The sequence below is a fragment of the Botryllus schlosseri genome, chromosome 7 (genome assembly GCF_051294905.1).
Source record: "Botryllus schlosseri isolate E-star chromosome 7, Bs_hap1, whole genome shotgun sequence".
Lineage (NCBI taxonomy): Eukaryota > Metazoa > Chordata > Ascidiacea > Stolidobranchia > Styelidae > Botryllus > Botryllus schlosseri.
In genome coordinates, this window is record NC_137242.1 from 7,571,140 (window position 1) to 7,592,259 (window position 21,120).

At 40.5% G+C, this 21,120-nt stretch overlaps 1 pseudogene across 1 annotated transcript; it reads left to right on the top strand.

Annotated features, from left to right (window-relative positions):
- Positions 1-1,270: 1,270 nt before the first annotated feature.
- On the top strand, positions 1,271-20,785 carry LOC145443471 (uncharacterized; annotated as a pseudogene). The gene is made up of 16 exons (XR_013916436.1): positions 1,271-1,425; positions 1,513-1,653; positions 6,758-6,897; positions 8,404-8,557; positions 8,649-8,850; positions 8,913-9,043; positions 12,725-12,959; positions 13,011-13,178; positions 13,240-13,449; positions 13,508-13,669; positions 14,737-14,900; positions 14,966-15,104; positions 15,163-15,260; positions 16,137-16,357; positions 16,606-16,925; positions 17,439-20,785. The product of XR_013916436.1 is annotated as an uncharacterized LOC145443471 (transcript).
- Positions 20,786-21,120: the final 335 nt, after the last annotated feature.

Genomic DNA, 21,120 nt, shown 5'->3' on the forward strand with positions numbered 1-21,120 from the left:
GTTGACTGTTCAGGTTCCAGTAGGGTTACCATACGTCCTCCTTTAGGAGGATTTGTCCACCTTTTTCAGGGTTTTGAAATGGTCAAATTTACTGTCAAATTGGACTGAGGCACCGTAAATCAGCACCGAAGTACGCTGCGGCGGGTATTTCGGGAGCTGAATCGGAAAGTTGGCCTTTTTTCCTTTTTTTTAGTCAGCACCTCTAAACGTGAAGGAGAAAACTGTATTTTGGGCGCTGAGCGAGAAAGTTGCCCTTTTTTTTATAGTCAACCGACCTCGAAGTGGGAAAAATTGATCATTTTTTCAACATTTTTCTCCGGAATTCTGAGTTTGAAAATTTCGAAAAAGTGTCCCCCTTTCCCGATTCCAAAATAAGGTAACCCACTTTTATAACTCTGCTTGGTGATATGGAATGGCTCGTATTCATGAATCATGATATACTAATTTTCCTCACTTTTAGCAGTTCTTGGTCGCATTTTAATGTATCAGTACTCTTAGACGAAATCCAAATAGTGAAGCTACTTTACCACCTTCGACATTACAATGAAATGTCGGTCTTGGCCGTCTGAATCTTGAGTCATATGACTTAGTTCGAGTCATGCTCAATGACTCGAGTCCAAGTCGAGTCAATACACAGGTTGACTCGAGTCGAGTCATTTCCGTATTTTCGGAAAGGACTCGAGTCAATTCGAGTCATAAGAAAATCGTGACTCGAGTCATTACAACCCTGCTCAAATCCCTAATTATATCACCTACTTTTATTTTTGTTTGACTACTACCACTTCTCCTTAACAGTCTTTAAGCCTAAACAGCATACTCTGCACTAAGGTTTTTGTTAAGCAGAAAATTGAATTGGGATTTATTTCGAAATCTTTCCACATTTAATGACGGCTACTTGTGTGATTACTTCATGTACGTTTTTACTTTATGTAGCATATATGCCGACTGCATGAATGCAGTGTACCTGAATTTTGACTATGCAGCTCTCGAGTCGTTCCACATGTATCCATTCTTTCACGAGCTTTTGCTGGCAACCACAATCAAAATATTCAAGACAGCGAATATATAATGCCGGTGTCGCCGTAGATCTTATATCTGACATCAATACTACGTAAACTTTACATCAACTGCGACATACACATACACAGTAGCCTAACAATGCAATCATATTTCGCGATGTGCTCATTTCTCATACTTACTGTAAATTGTATATGATAAAATGCGGTCACCTCGATTGAGAATATTATCAATATATCTTACGAGATCGGTTTCCCCTTCATATGAAATCGATATCCTAAATCTGGCAGTTGCCTGAAGATTGTATATCGACAAGTCGCAGCGCGAGGATGCTGAGTAAAGCCATTCTTTTTATTGCCGTTATCGGTAGTTACATGTTATTGGTGCTGGGAGAGACGGAGGTACCTGGTAAGTGGTCTATATTGCTCGGAATTTGAAATGGTTTGAACTGTGACAGCACATGATTTGTGCCTGAGCTGCACATAAACTTTGCAGGCACCGGGGAATGGAGTGTATGGAGCTCGTGTAGTGTAACATGCGGAGAAGGCGTTAGGACGAGACGCAGACGAAATTGTCACCTGGTGGACTGCAATGATGAGATGGATTCGAACCATTGTTTCGTCATGTTCTGTCCGAGTAAGTTTGCTTTTTGAATTGCTGAAGATATGCAGTGCGACAGCGACTTTTAGCATTCTATCAGTGATCCGGAAAGTTAACTTACTGATTTGAATATAAAAACTGTGCTGATTCTGAATTCTTTAACATTATTGGACCGTGCCTATCTGACCGGTCGTCAGTCGAACGTTGCAATATCGCTACCGCTACCGCTGCCTTCGTGTTCATTCAAGCATAACCGGTCTGCCAATCAAGATCCGTGATTTGTGATTACTAGTCTCCTCGCCATTCTATGGCACGCCCACTCTTCGGCTGCTACTTTCAAACGCTCTGCACGAAATCTTAACGGCTTTTCTGTGAGCTTTTTGCGAGCTCATTCATGTTTTTATCAATAGAATGAGACATCACAACGCAGCATTTTTAATATTTTCCAAACTTTCGACAACCCTAATGGACACACTGACCATTCGTGTACAGTAGCCTACATGTACAGTGTACACCGTACAGACTGTACACTGTACAAGTGTACAGGTATCTATGACATACGGCGCTCAATCACAGCAACTTCAACTCCAGCTGAGTAGGTCTGATCACAATGATTCGAGTACCCTATTCTGAATCGAGTATTAATTGTAATGATTCGAGTTGAGTTTAGTGAGAGACGTTTTTTTCGACTGCTGAAATTGTACGCCCGTTTCCACAAACAGATAAACTATCAACGAGAACGTTATTTTCTATGCTTTTTCCTAACGTGGAAGTTAGGGATGGTGTGAACGTGAGAAATTTAAAGGTTCACGTTCACAAACGAACCTTGGTAGGTTCTGCACTTTTTCTTATATTACAATTTTCACTTCATTATAACTAGGGCCTATACAACATCTTTGGTTGAAATTTATTCCTTTTCAACATCGTACCACTTTGTGCATGGCGCTGGCAGCGTAAAAAAAATCAACACTAAACTAGCATGCCCCTTGACCATCTCAAAAATTTTAGTTGCTTTGTTACAAAAGTTTTCTCGAAATTTCGTTGTCCGTTTGTGAATGTTTATAGTGACTTTCTGCTGTGAGCTTGACCCGCAATCACACAACATCAAGAGCGAAATGCACTACAGGTAGGTAGGTAGTCAGTGAATGATGCTTATTCAACCAATCAATGAAATTGTTATCGTTGTCTGATGTAAAAAATCTAGAAGGCGTACGGGGTCAATCATGATTTCGTATGTTTATTGTATCATAAAAACCAAGTCCATGCGATTGGGGTGTTGGCTTTTGCTGCATAACTTGTTAATGGAGTAATATCGGCAGCAAGTTTAGATACTCGATTTACACTCTGCTCAATATCAACGTAGCAATACCCAGACGCCGAATACCTTGTCCGGTATGGCCTATAGACCCTTGCAAGTTCTCGTCGAAATTGTTGGCAAAGCGACGGAAGATATTGATTTTATGGGATGATTATATCATTTGATTGGTTAAAGTTGATACATCTGGCGACGCCTAAAACGTCTATATATACTTCAGCGTTATGACATTATGTGACCAGAGTCGTCGCTTGGTATCGTGTACGTACGTAACCTATAGGCTATAACTTCACTGTAATGCAGGGTTGGAATAAGGCAATATGACGTCACGTGGCGTCATGAGGTTCACGTTCGCGTTCACACAAACCTGAACCTTTCAGAGGTTCACACGTTCCCTAGTGGAAGCCTTGACGACTCAATCGGTAGTGTCGCATCATCAAAAGCATGTGATACGTTAGCGGAAATGACGCTTCTGTGAAGCCGTGATCAACCCACGAGATTGTCACAAAGGCAAATGAAGTAGACATTATCAATAAAATGCGAACATATACATTTATGTAGCCCAAGTAGGGTTGCATTTAAAGCAAACGGTGTTTTAAAAACAAACAAAATTGTGTAAAAAAATAGCCATGCAAACATAGCCTATAGGTCAGACCTGGGCAAAGTGCGGCCCGCGGGCCAAATGCGGCCCGTGAAGCTATTCTGTGCGGCCCGCGAAAGGTTGCTTGGAATTCAAAGCATAACATGCTTTTTGAATGACTAAAACCATAGGCTGTATCAAACGAACAGGAAATTCGTTTACTTTGTAGCCTGTTCGTGTTTATTAATATGCCACGATTACGCTGCGTACGGACCTCACATGCGTACTCCAGATTCAAAATAAAGGCAATGTAGCAAAGTATGAGTAGCAATTGAAGTCATAAGAAATTCCTCTTTCCATATAGTTTAGTTCAAACCTTCTTGTTGCCATTGTCGCATTACGCATCATACGGTATGTGTTTCAATTTATTACGTGATACGATTCCAAATCCCTAATTCGTAAAACAAGTCAATCAGTGCTCGCGATTACTATATGACTCATCATATCTATCACCCATAAAGGATTAACGGGCAAGCCAAAAAAAGAAAGCCGACAACTGAAATTCAAAGAATGGTTTAGGTTTAGAATTTAGAGTACAAAATATTCGTATACTGGAGTGGGGGGTAAACCCGTCCTTTCAGTTTTGCCGGACATGTCACCGAGATTAGGGATTTCAATTAAAGTCGGTCTTATGACAAAAACACGAAACACTCGGCCAAGGGAGGGCGCTCAACATAAACGCTATTTATGGGCTGCACACTGCTCGGAAGGCAGCGACCAGGAAAATAAGCTTTTTTACTATTGCATATACATTTCATCAGAGGTGGTCAGTAACGAAGTACTTCTACTTTTTCGAAGTACTCAAGTAGTTTTCCTCTACTTCTGGTACATACTCAAGTAGATCTGATTTTCGCTACTTCTACTTCTACCTCATAATATTTTGTGATCTACTTACTTACTTTTCGCTATAATCAGTTTGTCAAGTAGAAGTAGTTTAATCCTCCAAACGGGAAGATAGCCTGAGGAGTTTCTGGGCTGTTTTCACGGAGCATCAACATTTTATTTTCATAAAATTTGTTTAAAGCCCAGAATTTTCGTCGCGCTTCGCGCGCAGTGGGTACGGGGTAACCCGTATGATATCACTATAGTATCGGTGAATATAATTTGGGTAGCGGGTTGGCATGGTTCCGTTCACACCGCATTGTCGCCCGTTGCCCCGTCGAATATTTCATCACAGTATATAATATTATGGCTCATCATAACGTTTTTTTGTATTATTCATGGTGTTTGTCGACTACTATGGTCATTTATACCAGGTCGATGTTATTAATTTTTTATTCCATAACTGCCGATTTATAGCACGACCCACTTCTAGGCTTTTTGTAAGATACCGCTTACGCGGATGAGGGGATGAGGAGGAGCCTAGATAAATCACCATCACTTAGGTATAGGAATTCTGAAGTCGATCTCGGTCGGATTCGAACCCGCAACCCATTTGTGTTACAGCCGCGGATTATACCACGGCGCAATCTCGCCACTTCATCGTAACGTCTGAATGTGAGTGATGTTACGCAATCTGGCATTTAGCCTACTTATCATATCGTCTAGCAGTCCATGGCGTGCCCTAATCTGGAAAAGTGCACTCATACTTTTTTTTAGTTTTAGAGCTGTTTAAGCATACCAACCTTCAAAACTTTCTGGACTAAAGACACGAAATGAATGCTCCGCTTTTAGAAGTAATATTTATATTTCACTTACAATTCCTAGTATCATATACTTTGAGTACTAATTAATATCAGTTCTTTTTTGGATAACATAGAGGTTGAAGTATAAAAGCAAGTGTGGCAACGCCTTTAATTTTTGGAAATAAAACTACACATATGGCATTTTTACGATCCACCATATTTTTTATTAATGTTTATTTATCGCGCAAAGTGTTTACACCGTATCCTATACAACTTCTCCGTATTTCTCTTCGTCTAAACTACAGGCCTAATAACATGGGGAGGGTGCCATACCATGATATTTTCTAAGACGTGATGTTCGGTTAAAAAGAGGAATAGTATCGCATTTCCATATCAATACTATCGTTTCCATCCCATGATGCGGACGAATGCTTATGTTTTCGAAAATTGGATACCTCCTTGTATGCAATCTATGCATCCATAAGGATGAAGCTCTGCACCTTTCGCATAGCTCAATTTGCACCTTTTGATAATCCATGTAAACGAATTACGATCGTTTTCACAACTACTTACTTACTTACTTACTTGAGTAGATTTAAAGTCAGTCAATTCTACTTCTACTTCAAGTAGTTTTAGGTTGCTTATGAAAGAAGTACTTCTACTTGTACTTGAGTAGATTTTTTCTTCGCTACTTCTACTTCTACTTGAGTAGCTTTCTTGACTACTTTGACCACCTCTGCATTTCATTGCAGTGGTTCTCGAACGGGGTGACGTGGAAGCATCAGAAGTATGGTGCGCAGCCGAAGTTTATTGAAAAAATTTTTCGCGCTCCGCGCGATATATCCTCAGCTTATAGTTGTTGCCCTGTGTATTGTCCGACTTTGATATTTCAGAATTCTCCCAGCCACAGCCATAATCTTCAATGCCGTCAAACTATCCGTTGGGATTGCTAGCATTCTGGTTGTACTTTTTAATAATTTGTGATATAATGATAAGGGGACGCGAAATTGTTCACTATCATAAAGAGTGGCGTGCCAAAAAAGTTTGATAACCACTGTTTTAGAGTCTTAATAGAAGAACGCGGATAAAGGGTTTAAAGATAGTTAGTATCATGTTTAACATTGTTTCGAATCATGAAGGCAAATAGATATTTTTTAATTAACAGTCACTTTCTCATTACCTAATATTAACACATTCACTGATCAGCATTTATTACCAATGTAATTTAGGAATAAAATTAAAACACCCTGGAAAACATAGCTAAATTTTTTCACTCGGCCCGCCAACGTATTTCTTACATTTCATTTGGCCCGCGGAGAAAAATAATTGCCCACCCCTGCTATAGGTTATACGGCGAAAAGCAGCAATAAAACGCAACGAATATGAAAAGTCCTAGCATACAGTGAGAGAGAGAGAGAGAGAGATTGAGATCAGATTTATTTTCGCCTGCACCATCCATAGCTCATGGAACATCCCATAACTTCGGAATTATTTTCTTACTCACCGGATGTGGAATGGAATCTGGTCGATATGACATATTATAACTATTATTATTCGCAGGTTATCTCAGTTGGCCCCGGATTCACTTCAGCGGTAAACTCGTGGTGGACTCGAGCACTGTGAATAACAACAGGTGCGCGTATCACAAGGATTTCTATTCATCGCAACATTCGAAACGGTTCATTACTGTTACAAAGACGGTAAGACTAACTATTTGTTAGGGCAATAGAGACCAGTCCAAGCCCAAAAGGTTAATCCCGAGCCCGGCCAGAACCCACAAACCTTAAGTCAGGGTTTTACTCATTCCGATTCCGATCACCGATTCCACCCCGCCTGTAGTTTAGGATTACCATACGCCCTCCTTTAGGGGGATTAGTCCTCCTTTTTCGGGTTTTAGAATGTCCTTCGAGGACGCTTACATGTCCTCTTTTTTGAGAATTTTGGTTAAAGATAGGGCAACATTTCGATCGAGATACCATAAAATAGCACTGAACTAACGCTCAGGCGGGTATTTCGGGAGCTGAGCGTTGACCTTTTTTTTAGTCAACCGACCACGAATTGGGAAAAATTTACTAGGGATGGTGTGAACCTCTGAAAGGTTCAGGTTCGTGTGAACGCGAACCTTTTTGAAAGGTTCTGTGTGAACGCGAACGTGAACCTCATGACGTCACGTGACGTCATATTGTTAATTCCAGCCATATATTTGAATGAAGTGATAGCCTACATTAATGTACACGATACATAGCGACGACTCGGGTCACATAATGGCACAATGCTGAAGTACATATTGACGTTTTAATCGTCGCTAAATGTATCAACTGAGGCAATCAAATGATATATTAATCCCATAAAATCAATATCTTTCGACGCTTTGCCGACAATTTCGACGAGGACTTGCCAGGGAATATAAGCTTACGGCTTAACGGTCCAGGCCAGACCGGAAAATGTATTCGGCGTCTGAGTATTGCTACACGGATATTGAGCAGAGTGTAGAACGGGTTTCTATACTTGCTACCAATATTACCACACTAACAAGTTATACAACAATAGCCAACACCCCAATCGCACGGATTTCGTTTTTATGATACAGTAAACATATGAAGACAAGATTGACCACGTAAGCTTGCTAGATTTTTACATCAGAAAACAATATCAATTGAATAAGCATCATTCGCTATCTACATGTAGTGTATTTCGCTCTTGATGTTGAGTGATTGCCGGTCAAGCTCACAGCAGAGAGTCACTAAATATTCACAAACGGAAAGTTGGATATTTCGAGCAAACTTTTGTTAGAAAACAAGTAATTTTTTTAAACGGTGTTGATTGTTTATGCTGCCAGTGCCATGCATAGAGTGGTCCGCAGTTGAAATGCAATAAATTTGAACCAAATAAGTTATAATGATGTGAAAATTGTAATATATATGAAAAAGGTTCACAGTGCAGAACCTGCCAAGGTTCTGTTGTGAACGCGAACCTCAAAATTTCCGAGGTTCACACACAGAACGCGAACGTGAACCTCACGTTCACACCATCCCTAAAATTTACCATCTTTCAAGATTTTCTTTATGTATTCTAAGTTTGAAAAAGTGTCCCCCTTTCCCGATTCCAAAATATGGTAACCCTACTGTAGTTACTCTGAGAGCCATAACCCGACAAATGTCTCGACTGCTAAGATACACGGGATGACTTACGTTATCGACATTTAGAGTGGGCCCTATTCGATTTACAAGCCTCAGTCGAGCAACTGGAATCCGGATGGTACAAATCACGTCTACTTTATAGACACAAAAATTACGTCTATCTGCTTCGGTCCACATCAGTGCAGGATCGACGATCCTATCGTTGGGTTGCCAGTACGAGGTACGACGCAATCACGCTCGAATTATATTACAGATATGTTGACGAACTGTCCTCTGTATGTGAACCTTCCGACGTAATATTCAATCTTCAGAGACTACCAGAGGTGTTATCGTTTCCTTGGATGTGGATTGGCAAAGGTCATCAGAAATATACGGTTTTGAAGTAAGCATACCTGGCATAGTTGAAGGCAATTGCAAACCAGCATCCTATCAAGAAAAAAGGCTCCGATTCCATACCTCAAAGTATCGTTCAAATAGGAAGCATGTCTACCCTTACATGGCAAGGTATAAAAGGTAACTGAAGCAGTCTATCACTAATAAAGATCGTACAGTTCGAACAGTACTTTATTTGCTAGCAAGCTGAAAAACGTCTCGTGGCATGACAAGTATTACGGATCATTATTTGGAGGCAACGAATTGTCTATTACTTTATCGGTGGATATGTTTGACGCACTCACGTCGATCGCTCGGGTAACTGGAACAATAGGTGCGCCTAGTTTGTGATTTGGATCTGAAATTTTACAACGATAGTTTGGCCGCCATTTCCGCGAATTTTCCCAGCACCGTCAAACTAGGCAAATACCGGCATTTGCGTAAAATTATTATGTGATAGCGCACGACCTATATACAATGTACAAGTACACACAACTTCGATAACGAAATTACTACACCAATCATTTGAGTGACAACCTTGAAATTTGACGGCTTCACTTGCCGAGAGAGATGCCGAGATTTCGTATGGAATATTCAGATTAGGCATTCTATTTCTACCTCTGTTGTACGAGGTGTGGTGTCAAGTTTGTTACTCAAGAATTAGGGCAGTATTTTGTCATTGAAGTCCAGTGTATATTACATAGCAGGGGTGGACAAACTGCGGCTCGCGAGCCACATGCGGCTGCTTCAGCATGTGATTGCGGCTCTATAATGATTGGACAGTGCACACTACACATGCACATTGCACAGCACATGCGTTTCTCCATTTTGTTAGAGAGGTCTAGACTCTAGAGCAGGGGTTCTCAAAGGGTGGGCCATGGCCCACTGGGCCACAAGAGCATTTGAGGTGGGCCACAGAGCTATTTGGAAAATTTTAGAAATAATGTAAGTTAAGTAATATTTGTTGTGTTAATCGCTAAAAAATAAATTCATATTAGTAGATGAAACGTAGGCTACAGAAAGCTATACATCCGACTCTGATGAGACGTAATGGTACGTTTGGAATCAGCATTTAAAGTTGAAAATGGGAGGCAGAAACAGGGGGTTTTTCCACTGGCTATGGCTAACAGCAACTAAAATATTTTCGCGTATATAATGCCTGGAAAGTAATGCTGAAGTAACCAAGTATTCCGGCAAGGTCTTATGTCGTATGCCGTTGAAAGAGGTGTGCAATAAACTCGGAATGAAGTGTAATTGATGTATAGATTTACTGTACTTCGGCAGGTCGTATATTTGTAAGTTAAAAATGGCCATAATTGAAAATTATTAGCAACTTTTGGTGGAGGTATACTGCACCACCGCAACGAATAGAACAGGATTGCGGATTCAGCGGAGCGCATTAATATTATGAGTGTTGTTCAAAATGTCATGCCTGGAAATCAATGTACATAATGTAAGAGTCGCATGAATTGATAGTATCACTGGATTGGATATCGCGACATCGCAACTTCAGTTGGTTCAGTACGTGACATACAATGTACACTTGTACATTGTACAGCATGCATCATAAGAAAAACTTTCTCCATTCCTCTGTAGTACCCCATTCGCCAATGAATTGTTTGAAGCTGGCTAGAATGATTATACTATTCCCCTCGATAGTGGAACTAAAATCCCAATCACACAGTATATGCGGTAATTCGATCATTGTGTTTCGCGAAGCGAATGGAGCAGCGGACGATCATAAAATACTCAGAGGTTTGAGCATGGTATCTACCAGAGCCGTAACTGCCCAAACCATTGGGGGAGCTAGAACGGGCCCAAGATTATTTCATTGGTTGTTTGTTGGAAGATATCAGGGATATATAGAACTTCTATATATCCCTGGAAGATATTCATTCAACTTGACTTCATGCTCCGGAATGTTTATATTTTAATTTCATCAGTAGATCAGGAAATAAATGCGCATATTTTAGTTTAGAGAAATAGGCATATCGGCGCCGTCGATTACCACGCATTGAACAGGATTATGTCTTTAAGATTAGAGGTGGGCCGCAGCACATTTTCGTACCGGAAAATGGGCCACGGCCAAGAAAGGGCTGAGAACCCCTGCTCTAGAGGTACAGCATGATTACAAATTGATGCATTCTGTCGCGTATTAGCAATATGCGCAATGTTTCCGTATTGCTTCTCTCCTTATGATTTATACAAGACTTATAAAATTTAGAGCGGGTGGCACTGCACGTTTAGAACTTTGCAATTGAACTCTCGAACCGAATTCACATAAACGTTTTACCCGCAATAATGGTGCCTGATCATGGTCATCCATCGATGTTTAATCATTGCGTTCAACTATGAGCTGAAGCCGGTATCGGTCTGTTCAGATTTTGGCAGTGTTGCTTACCGAGATGGGTGACTAACTGTCGAATTGTGTGTCTTGATGATGTCGTCTAACTCTCTAGCAAGTTAGAAGATTACCGTTGACTGATTAGGGTAGCAATATCGTTATCGAATTCGAGTATTTATAGGTACGTGCAGCCTGGCGCATAACGGATTATACGCAAAAGCCGGTATCGGTCTGTTTAATGTAGATTTCGACGGTGTTGCACACCGAAATGAGCGACTAGCTTTCGAATTACATATCGTGATGACATCAAACGCTGCAGCAAGTTACAAAATTACCTGTAACGGATTAGTAATTTCCTTATCAAAGTCGCGTATCTATAAGTTCTATAAGTGTGATATCTGACATGGCATCTAACTTAGGGCAAATTGTTTCAGCTGACCAAACCTACATAGGACACTATGGTAAAACACAAAATCATTAAATGATTGAGATTTGTCGTTCTCACAGGTCACACCATAGCGTATATCGAGGACAATCCGAAATTTATAAAGTATACACTGATTTTTAACGACACCGATTACTTTATGACTTGAAATTGACCCGTAAATTTTGCTCCGAGTCACGAGTCAATCCGCGTTTCTGAAGCGTCAAGTCAAGTCAAGTCATTTTTGCAAAGTGACTCGAATCAAATCATGACTCGAGTCGTCCCAATACTGAATACAGCCTGCTGAAGTACCGTAAATCTACATTAAATACACTTCGGTACTAGTTTAATACACACTGCACACCCTTTTCAGCGGCATACGACATATGACCTTGCAGAATACTTGGTTATTTCAGCATCATCTTCCAGTCGTTATCCAATCGAAATTATTTTCGTTGCTGTTAGTGGTAGGTTGTCATAGCTTGGGTAAAAAAGCCGCCGTTCACCCTCCCATTTTCGACTTGTATATTGTGACTCTATATGTGTCGCTATATACCTCTCATCAGAGTTGGATGAAAAGCTTTATGCACGCTATGTATAAATTCGTTAATATGAATATATTTTTGAGCAAATAACATAACAAATGTAACTAATCTTTCACTAATTCCACAATTTTCCAAATAGCGCTTTGGCCCACCTCAAAATTCTCCTGTTTCCCACTAGTGGGTCATGGTCGACTATTTGAGAACCCCTGAGGCTAAGCAATAAACTTGTGGTAGGCTTTTATTACCAACCGAGACTGAAGACACCAACCAGGGGGTCTAAACCTGGAGTTCGAGCAATCCTTGGGGTCCTCGTATTAGTTTTTATGGATCCATGGAATTCCATTGCAGAAACTTGTATGTCTCGACGACTCTCGATACGAACACTGTTAATTGCACTCCAACTGGTAATCAGGTCACAACAAGGGATGTGCGAAGTTGATGACCTTATTTCCCCTAAACAAGTCTTTCATATTGACCGGTTAAGGGTTTCTACGCGGCCACCATACAAATTTAGAAGTCAGAGGTAAAAGTTAAGAACACTTGACTTGATGGGTGGCCCTAGTTCGGCATGTTTAGATACAGGATGAAATGAATGCAGCGAATAGTTTCGATCGAGGTTGTAATGAATCGAGCAGAACTGAGCCAACACTTCTAATGTGCACAATGACGGTTCTATCTATGATATTTTCGTCATACTTGTAGGCTTGACTTCACAAGATGATCCGGGGATGATGACCGCAAGTAGAATGCTCCAGGTGGACTGGAACTCAACACCTGTGTTGTTGTCTCCAGCGCCATTTCATTTTCATGAAAACAACAAGATAATCACAGTAGATCTCTCGATGTCGATCGCTGGAGAAGAAGGAGGAGATATAACATCAGCCAATTTGGGTTTGCTTGATTTGGCTATTTCGTTACCGACGTGTCCACAGTGCGAGTAAGAGAGTTCGTTCTCACGACACAGGAGTGTTAATATGAAATATTTAAGGGATACAAGGTGGGAGAAAATCACTTATGGAGGTACGATGTCGAAAATGATTGGAAACTCCAGTCGGTGGTATAACGTCTTCGGAGGAATCTTGGATATTGACTTGTCCAATCTTGATCCATCCGTCTTGACTTTGATATCGAAATCACGCATCGGAATACTAAATGAGTAAATACATCTCTTGAGTTCCTCCTCCCCGCCCACCCGAACTTGATTAACGTTATTATAGGAGAGGAGGTGTGTATATGTCTGAATTTCCGTTCGGGTTGAACTACGGCTTCGCTGATTGGACAGTCCTACGTCTCAATGTGGGCGAATCGCGACTAAATCACGTGTTCGTTTCCTCGTATGGTCGGCCCGCGATCAACGCCCAAGTGAATGTTTATCAGAGTCAAGGAGGATTATCAGAAGGTAGATGTCCCTTACCGACATGCAATAGGTAAGTCAATACAGATATCCTGTAATCTTAAGTATCAAATTTTTTACATTTTATACAGCACGCAAGGTGTACCTGTGTCGTCAATCCGCATCTCAATCAATAGTAACGTCGTCAATCAATCCGGTATGTCCATAGTTAATGTAACTGCGATGTCTGATCCAGGGAATATTCGGGGGTGTGGATTGGACGGACAGATCTATCCTCTGAAATTATTCATCAGGTTTGATCAGCGGTCAATTTGGGATGTCTTCAATGCCCTAAAGAAATAGTTACAAAACTTTGGTAACCCATAGCCCCCGTTAACCCCGAAGCTGTTAGTGTATTTTGTTTTATTCCAAGTTGTAATTCTAGCGAAATGGGTCGCGGAAAATCCTAGTGGAAATGAAATGTTTATGGAATCAAGAAGTTTTAGAAACCTTTTTTTCAGGTACGGACTCGCTGAAACCTTAATTCAACATATACATGCTATACAATTTCTGTCGGCAAAACCTGGCACGCGTGCCAAAAGTGGAACACCAAATGATTTTCTATGACACGGCAAATGATTTTACAAACAGGATACAGAACCTTTTCCGATATATCACGAGCTCCTTGCGTTCGCGGAACCCTGTTTCATTGAAATTAACGATTTATTTCATGAATACAAGCTTTGAACAACAATGTGCGCCCTAACAATACCGTTCAGCGCAGAACCCTAACTTCTGCACCCCTAACCGCTGAACTGGGTTGGGTTGAGGGGCAGGCAAGCTCGGAGGTGGCCCGTAAATCTACATAAAGTAGGGTATATTTGCGCATATTTTTATATTGAATATAGTTTTCTTCGTACCTTTTAATATTTTAATATGGATTCCCCCATCATATCTTATGTAAATATCAATGAAATATCCATATTGTACCGAAGAGTCACGTCGTATTCGCAATTATGACGGAACGGCATGAAGTTGTTGAGATGCTTCAGTCTAGGGATGCTGGACTGTTGCGAACCACCTTTTAATTTTAAAATGATTAAAATTTTTAAATTAAATTATAATATTGTGAGATTTGGCATGCTGCATACGAGAAGTTCCCGACCCATGGTATACAACATGGCCCCATCGCTCCTTAATATATCTGGTCCGTGTGGAATCGTTCCAATCATTCCAATAAAGCATAAGGGGCATATTTTGTGATTTTGAATTAGATGAGACATGGCCTAGTAGGCCATTGATGAGATCGTATGATTTGGGGTTCGGAGGTACGTTAGTTACAGCCCTGATGGATGCCTTTTAATTAAACTAATGTATTCAGGTATAGGAATAGGAAAAAAACATGGACATTTTCGGACAGTCCATTGGTTGGATTTCATACATACCCTTTTAATGCGGAATGCGAGACGTTTCTATTCGCCAGTGCCGTTCATATTTATCAGACATTGCCGGAAAACCCAAGCCCAACATGGGACGATGTAAAAGGTAGCTAATAACATTCCAGTATTGCATTACAAATACAATCGATCAGCACTGCAAACCCAGTTTAGACATATTTTTCCAGTATTACAATCTATATCCGGTTATGTGGAAATACGGAATTATCGATTTACGTTCGTATGACGATATCAGAAAAAATTCCAGAATGCTTCACGAATCCATGTTCAACACCGATTTCACGGATCCAAGGTAACCAAAATCATTCTTGATAATGACACAATTGTACGTCTGTAAACTCGGTTTGAAGGTACATGCCAGTTACCAGAGATCTCTCTGCTGGAAAACAAGCTCTCCTAAAGAATTGGATGGGAAGTGGTATGCCAAAGGTCTCAGCACGCGGAAATGGTGCGTTCACAATATATACGGGCGTAGACATAGACGTAGCCAACATTTTGATTTAGAAAGTCTGTTCCATTTGAACGTTGTATATTTTTTTGTTTTTGCGACAGAAGAGTAGAGTAGTGTGACCTAAGGTGGTCACCATTAACAAAGTGCATTTAGTTTTCAAAGTATCCTATATACTCAGGCTAGGTTTTTGTCTATTCACACCATATTTACCCAAGTGATTATCAGTTTGGACTACATACATCTACTTTTATTTAAAATGACTGAATAACTATTTGAAAGTATCCTGTTTCTTGGGCAAAACTAGGTTTAGAATACTGACCACTTGGTGATTCGCATTGAAACTCGTGTTGGCGATTCGTACTTTCAATACGACACACCAATGCAGCCTATACCTGAAAGTACGACACACCAACGCACCCATAAGAAACCATTACGAATCACCAGCGATAGGGGGGGTCTGAAAGTACGAATCACCAACACGAGTTTCAATACGAATCACCACCGCGCCCATAAGAGCCCCTGCCACACCACGAGCGATCTATACTGCTACTGATGTAGCAAAAATTAGTTCTACTTTAATAGACTAGAAGTAGAGGGAAAATACTTGAGTACATCAAAAATGCATAAGTACTTCGTTACTGACCACCTCTGTTGAGTACGAACTCTCCCCAACTAAGATCGTGGCTTATTTGTCAACAATGGTGTGACGAAGTGAGTACTTATGAAGTCGCAATACCCGCATAGACAACATGAAGGACGGTAAGGTGCCTTTTGCCTGCCACTGGTACCGGCAACGCCAATTGGCGAATAGCAAATTTATGTTAAAACTCTGCCCAAGTTTCTACTGACTCGTCACCCTGTATCACTTCTCAGATCAATACAGCGAGGTCTCCCTAAGAAAAGGTGTCGCTGACGTTCAGCTCATGTTACAACATGCAATTATGCTTGAATTCTCTACGATTCCCGTCTACATGAATGCCTGGTTCAGTCTAAAAACGGAGTTCGGAAGAAACAAAGAAGTCGCAGATATCCTGAGGTCGATTTTCGTGGAAGAAATGCTCCATATGACTCTTGCGGCGAATTTGCTGAACTCCGTGAGTATTTGTCAGCTTAGTCTGAAAAGGATGTAGTGTAGACGTTCAAGAAATAGCCTACACATTCTCATCTCAAGCACAAGTGCCAACCAAAAACCCGCGGTATAGGAAGTGCATGGGGTTGACTATTTCGCGATTACGATAGACTTAGGAAGATATTACTTCAGGATGCGAGCCCTCGACTATAAGCGATACAATACCAGATCACAGCATGTCATAATATCGAGTAAGTGAAATTTTTCTCCCAGATCGGAGGCTCTGTGAATCTCACAAACGAGAGAACTCTTCCTACATATCCATCTCTTCTTTCCGTCGGGAATCAATACCAATTATTACCTAACATTGAACTCGCTCTGGCTTCATTTTCTATCGGATTGGCGGATCAGATACTTTCGCGCTTGGAAAGACCATCAAGATCAAAAGCGAAAGAGGTATATCGTAAAGATAATGCAAACGTTTGGGGTTCACTATACTTGGCCGACCTAAGCGGCTGTCTACTTATTAGAAATATTTTTGATTTTGTCGAGTGGGAAAGCAGCATTTCGGTGTATTTGCAGCAATTTTACAAGTGATGCTGTCACTTACAAAACCAAATGATTTGTTTGCTCTTTCACAGTATTATGGCATAATTCCATAAATTGCACCGATTTGTGATTACATCAGCAATTTTGCGTTGGTCACGAAGATGCAACTTGCAATGTTGTTCCTCTGTGCAACTGAATTGCAATTTGCAAATTCATCAGTATTGTTACTAATAACAGTGATTTTTAGTAAATACAAAGCCTATTTTGTTTATTATTAGCAATTTTAAGAAACCTTTGAAAACAATTGTTTTCATAATAAAGAATACGTTAGAGTCGGAGTCGAGAGCATTCTCACAAATTCTGACCCCACCTCCAGCCAGTATTTTTTTCACGACTCAAACCCCGACTTCAAGTAGTGCTGGAAAATTTTTGAGACTTCTACCACACTAAGGGACAAATTAGCGAAACATATACTCCGACTCCGATTCCACAGTCCTGATAGCAACGCTGACTATTTTGACCACCTCTATTGGCACCCTATAATTGTCTAATACATTTCCTCCATTACGATTTCGTGTTATTGCTACTTTATATCAATCAAATTGTTCTCAAATAATCAATCATTTGGGAGTGATATGGCAACAGAAGTACGCCAACACAACCTCTATAGGGACTAACATGGGCAGATTGTTACAAGAGATAAAACGGTTGGGCAAGGTTTCAATTCTGAAGAAACGTAATTACAAAAATATTTACGAATCAGCCGAAGGATGGAGAATCGTCAAAAACATTGTCGACGGCCTCTTGAACGACTTGGATGAAGTTAATGTAAAGTCTGTAGATGGATTCTACGCCCTGATAGCTTTGAAGCTTGTCAGGCTGGAGTCGTGCGCGAAATTGTCCTACAACTCTGAAGAGGAATATGATACTATATTCAAAGGCGACACGTTTCGTCAGTTGAATATGTCGCAATGGTATGGAAAAAGTTTCGATTCGATTCTTCATATCTTCGGACACGATGCCATTTCAAGAATTAACCCCCACGGGGATTCCAAAGAGCGCAGGAAATTGAAATCCGTTAAAGCACCTCTATTCAAGGTTACCGACTTGAAGACAGCTTGAGAAGCTATAGTTGAGATCATTTACCAAGGGGAAGGCGGGTCTGAATGCTCACCTTTGGTTCCGGACACTGATGTTTACGCTAGCTTAACCGGTCGCGATCGAGGTAACGAGTTATCACATTACTACAGATTGCGAGAGATAGTGCATGGCAGAAAGTTGGTGAAAACACGCAATTCCAATTCCAGTAATCATCCTTGCATCGACGAATTCATTACCTCTTCGTGCTCTACAATGAGTGAACACCGTTATTGTTATGTTGGAGAAGCGATCCCGTTCTATCCTGATGGAGTCTGGCCTATCCTCTTTAACCCAAGCGATCACGACTATGCAAAGGACACGAAAGCACACCGGTTAAATCACCAATTTAACTTACTATACACACGGCTTTTGTTTTGTTTGCAAGACGCTTTCACGGGGCGTCCCGAATCGTTACGAAAGTGCATGTCGATCATGCACGACCTGACTATAACAGGGAAAAGATTGGCCCAAACCCCGTTACAAAACACTGGTCTCGGACAGTCGCGTTTCAACGGCGCGCCGACGTGGACATTCGTGAGGGAGAAATGTTATAGGGCCGGTTTAACACTGAGGATATAATATGTTTCAGCTAAATAACGCGAATCTTTGTCAAACTGTAATCAAGGAGGATTGTACGGCCTACATGTTTAAACGTTCGCTTAAATCAGTAGAATTTCCAATGCTCTAGTCACCTCCGAAATTCGATTGACTTGACTTGACTCGAGTCAAAATGTGCAATGACTCGTGACTCGAAGGTAGTGACTTGATCCCAAGACTGGGTAGCGTATTCAACTACGATAAGCATTATTTATTATGGCGGGCACCAATCGTTATTTCACAATTCTTTACTGAACATTTGAATCTGCCGCCATATCCATACGTTTATACACCATGTTAATGTGGATTTGAGCTAGAGTCAAAATCATAGCTAGCAAGTTGGGCAATTGATATATTGTGATGTAACAACGGCATGATGTAACAACGGCATGACGTCACTTTAAAAATAAAAATTTTCTCTCATGAGGCCTTCTCATGACAATCCTTATATTGTTTGACGAATGTGATGAACGGTCAAGTAGCGTACTGAGAAGCAAAAAATATAATCGTGATTACTTTTCTTTGTAATCGTAATCGACTAAATCGAGATATTGTTGTAATCGTAATCGTTTAATTCACATTTAGGACGGATAATGAAGTTGAATTAGCAATAAAGTCGATTATCGCGTTCGTCAGGATTTATCAACCCAGGATTAAATAAACCGGTTGATCGCAGCGCATAAAGGTAGTGTTAATCTCGTGATTGAACAAAGCGGAACAAACTATAGATAACTAGTTCTCTATAAAACTGCGTACGATGCGTACCATTACTACGCACAAATATTTCCGATGTCTCCTAGGTAGTGGCTTCACTAAGCAATCAATTATGTACCCGCCATTGCAGAGCGATATCAATATTCTATAATCCTTTTCTTTGCTGTACCGTACGAATTGGGCACGACTTTCATTTCGCGATGATGATAATTGTACCTGTGGCAGTATCGTTATCAGCAGGCTACTCTTTCATTCAACGAATTGACAACTGACAGCCTATATCGTGTTTTCGCATTATGATCCAACAGATAACGCCACTTGATTGAAAAGTCGGGACAACTCGACTAACCATCGCGCGTAACCTTTTCCGGCTTTGCGTCGCGATTAGCAGTACTTAATCACACGATTAGCATTATTACGGATCAGCTAACTTTATTATCCCCGCCTAAAATGCTTCCCGATTAGCAGATTTAATCACATGCTTAGCATTCCCCGGATCAGATATGGTAAGCATGAGTACACTTTTTTGAACTCAGCATACAAACATGCGTTTATATGTCTGCATCAGAGTTGGATCAATTGTAATTTGTAATTGAGCTGAATGTAAATCATTACATTTTTTCATGTAATTGTAATTGAAGCATTTCTATTTTGTGTAATTGTAATTGTAATTTGATTAAAATTTTGCCTAATTACAATTTCAATTACATTGTTATTGAAACCTGACCATCAAAACATAAAATAATTAGCTTATTTACATGGGTGTTCTATGCGTGCCTCGTGCACTAATTCAATCATGCTAAACTGTTTCCCATACTTCAGTAAAAACAGAAAACTTAGTGAATTACAATGTAGGCTAAACCAGTGGTTCTCAAACTAGGGGCGGGCCCCTTGGAAGGCTTGAAAGTAGGGATGGTGTGAGCCTCTGAAAGGTTCAGGTTCGTGTGAACGCGAACCTTTTTGAAAGGTTCTGTGTGAACGCGAACGTGAACCTCATGACGTCACGTGACGTCATATTGCTAATTCCAACCTTATATTTCAGAGAAGTGATAGCCTATATTAATGTACACGATACCTAGTGACGACTCGGGCCACATAATGCCACAATGCTGAAATACATATTGGCGTTTTAAACGTCGCCAAATGCTTAACTGCGGCGGCAATCAAATGATATAATAATTCCATAAAATCATTATCTTCCGTCGCTTTGCCAACAATTTCGACGAGGGCTTGCAGGGGAATATAAGCTTACGCCTAAACAGTCCAGGCCAGACCGAACAATGTATTTGGTGTCTGAGTATTGCTACGTTGATATTGAGAAGAGTGTAAAACGGGTTTCTATACTTGCTACCGATATTACCCCATTAACAAGTTATACGGCAGTAGCCAACATCCCAATCGCACGGATTTGTTTTGTTTTTTTGATACAATAAACATATGAAATCAAGATTGACCCCCTACGCGTGCTAGATTCTTTGCATCAGACAACGATATCAACTTAATTGATTGGTTGAATAAGCATCATTCGCTGACTACCTACATGTCAACCTCAGAGCAGAGAGTCACTAAATATTCCAGCAAACTTTTGTAAGAAAGCATGAAAATTTTTAGAGATTGTCAAGGTGCATGCTCGTCTAGTGTTGATTTTTTTTATGTTGCCAGCGCCATGCATACAGCGGCCCGCAGTTGAGATACAATAAATTTCAACCATATATGTTAATTATGAAGTAAAAGTTGTGATATATGAAAAAGGTTCACAGTGCAGAACCTATCAAGCTTCGTTTGTGA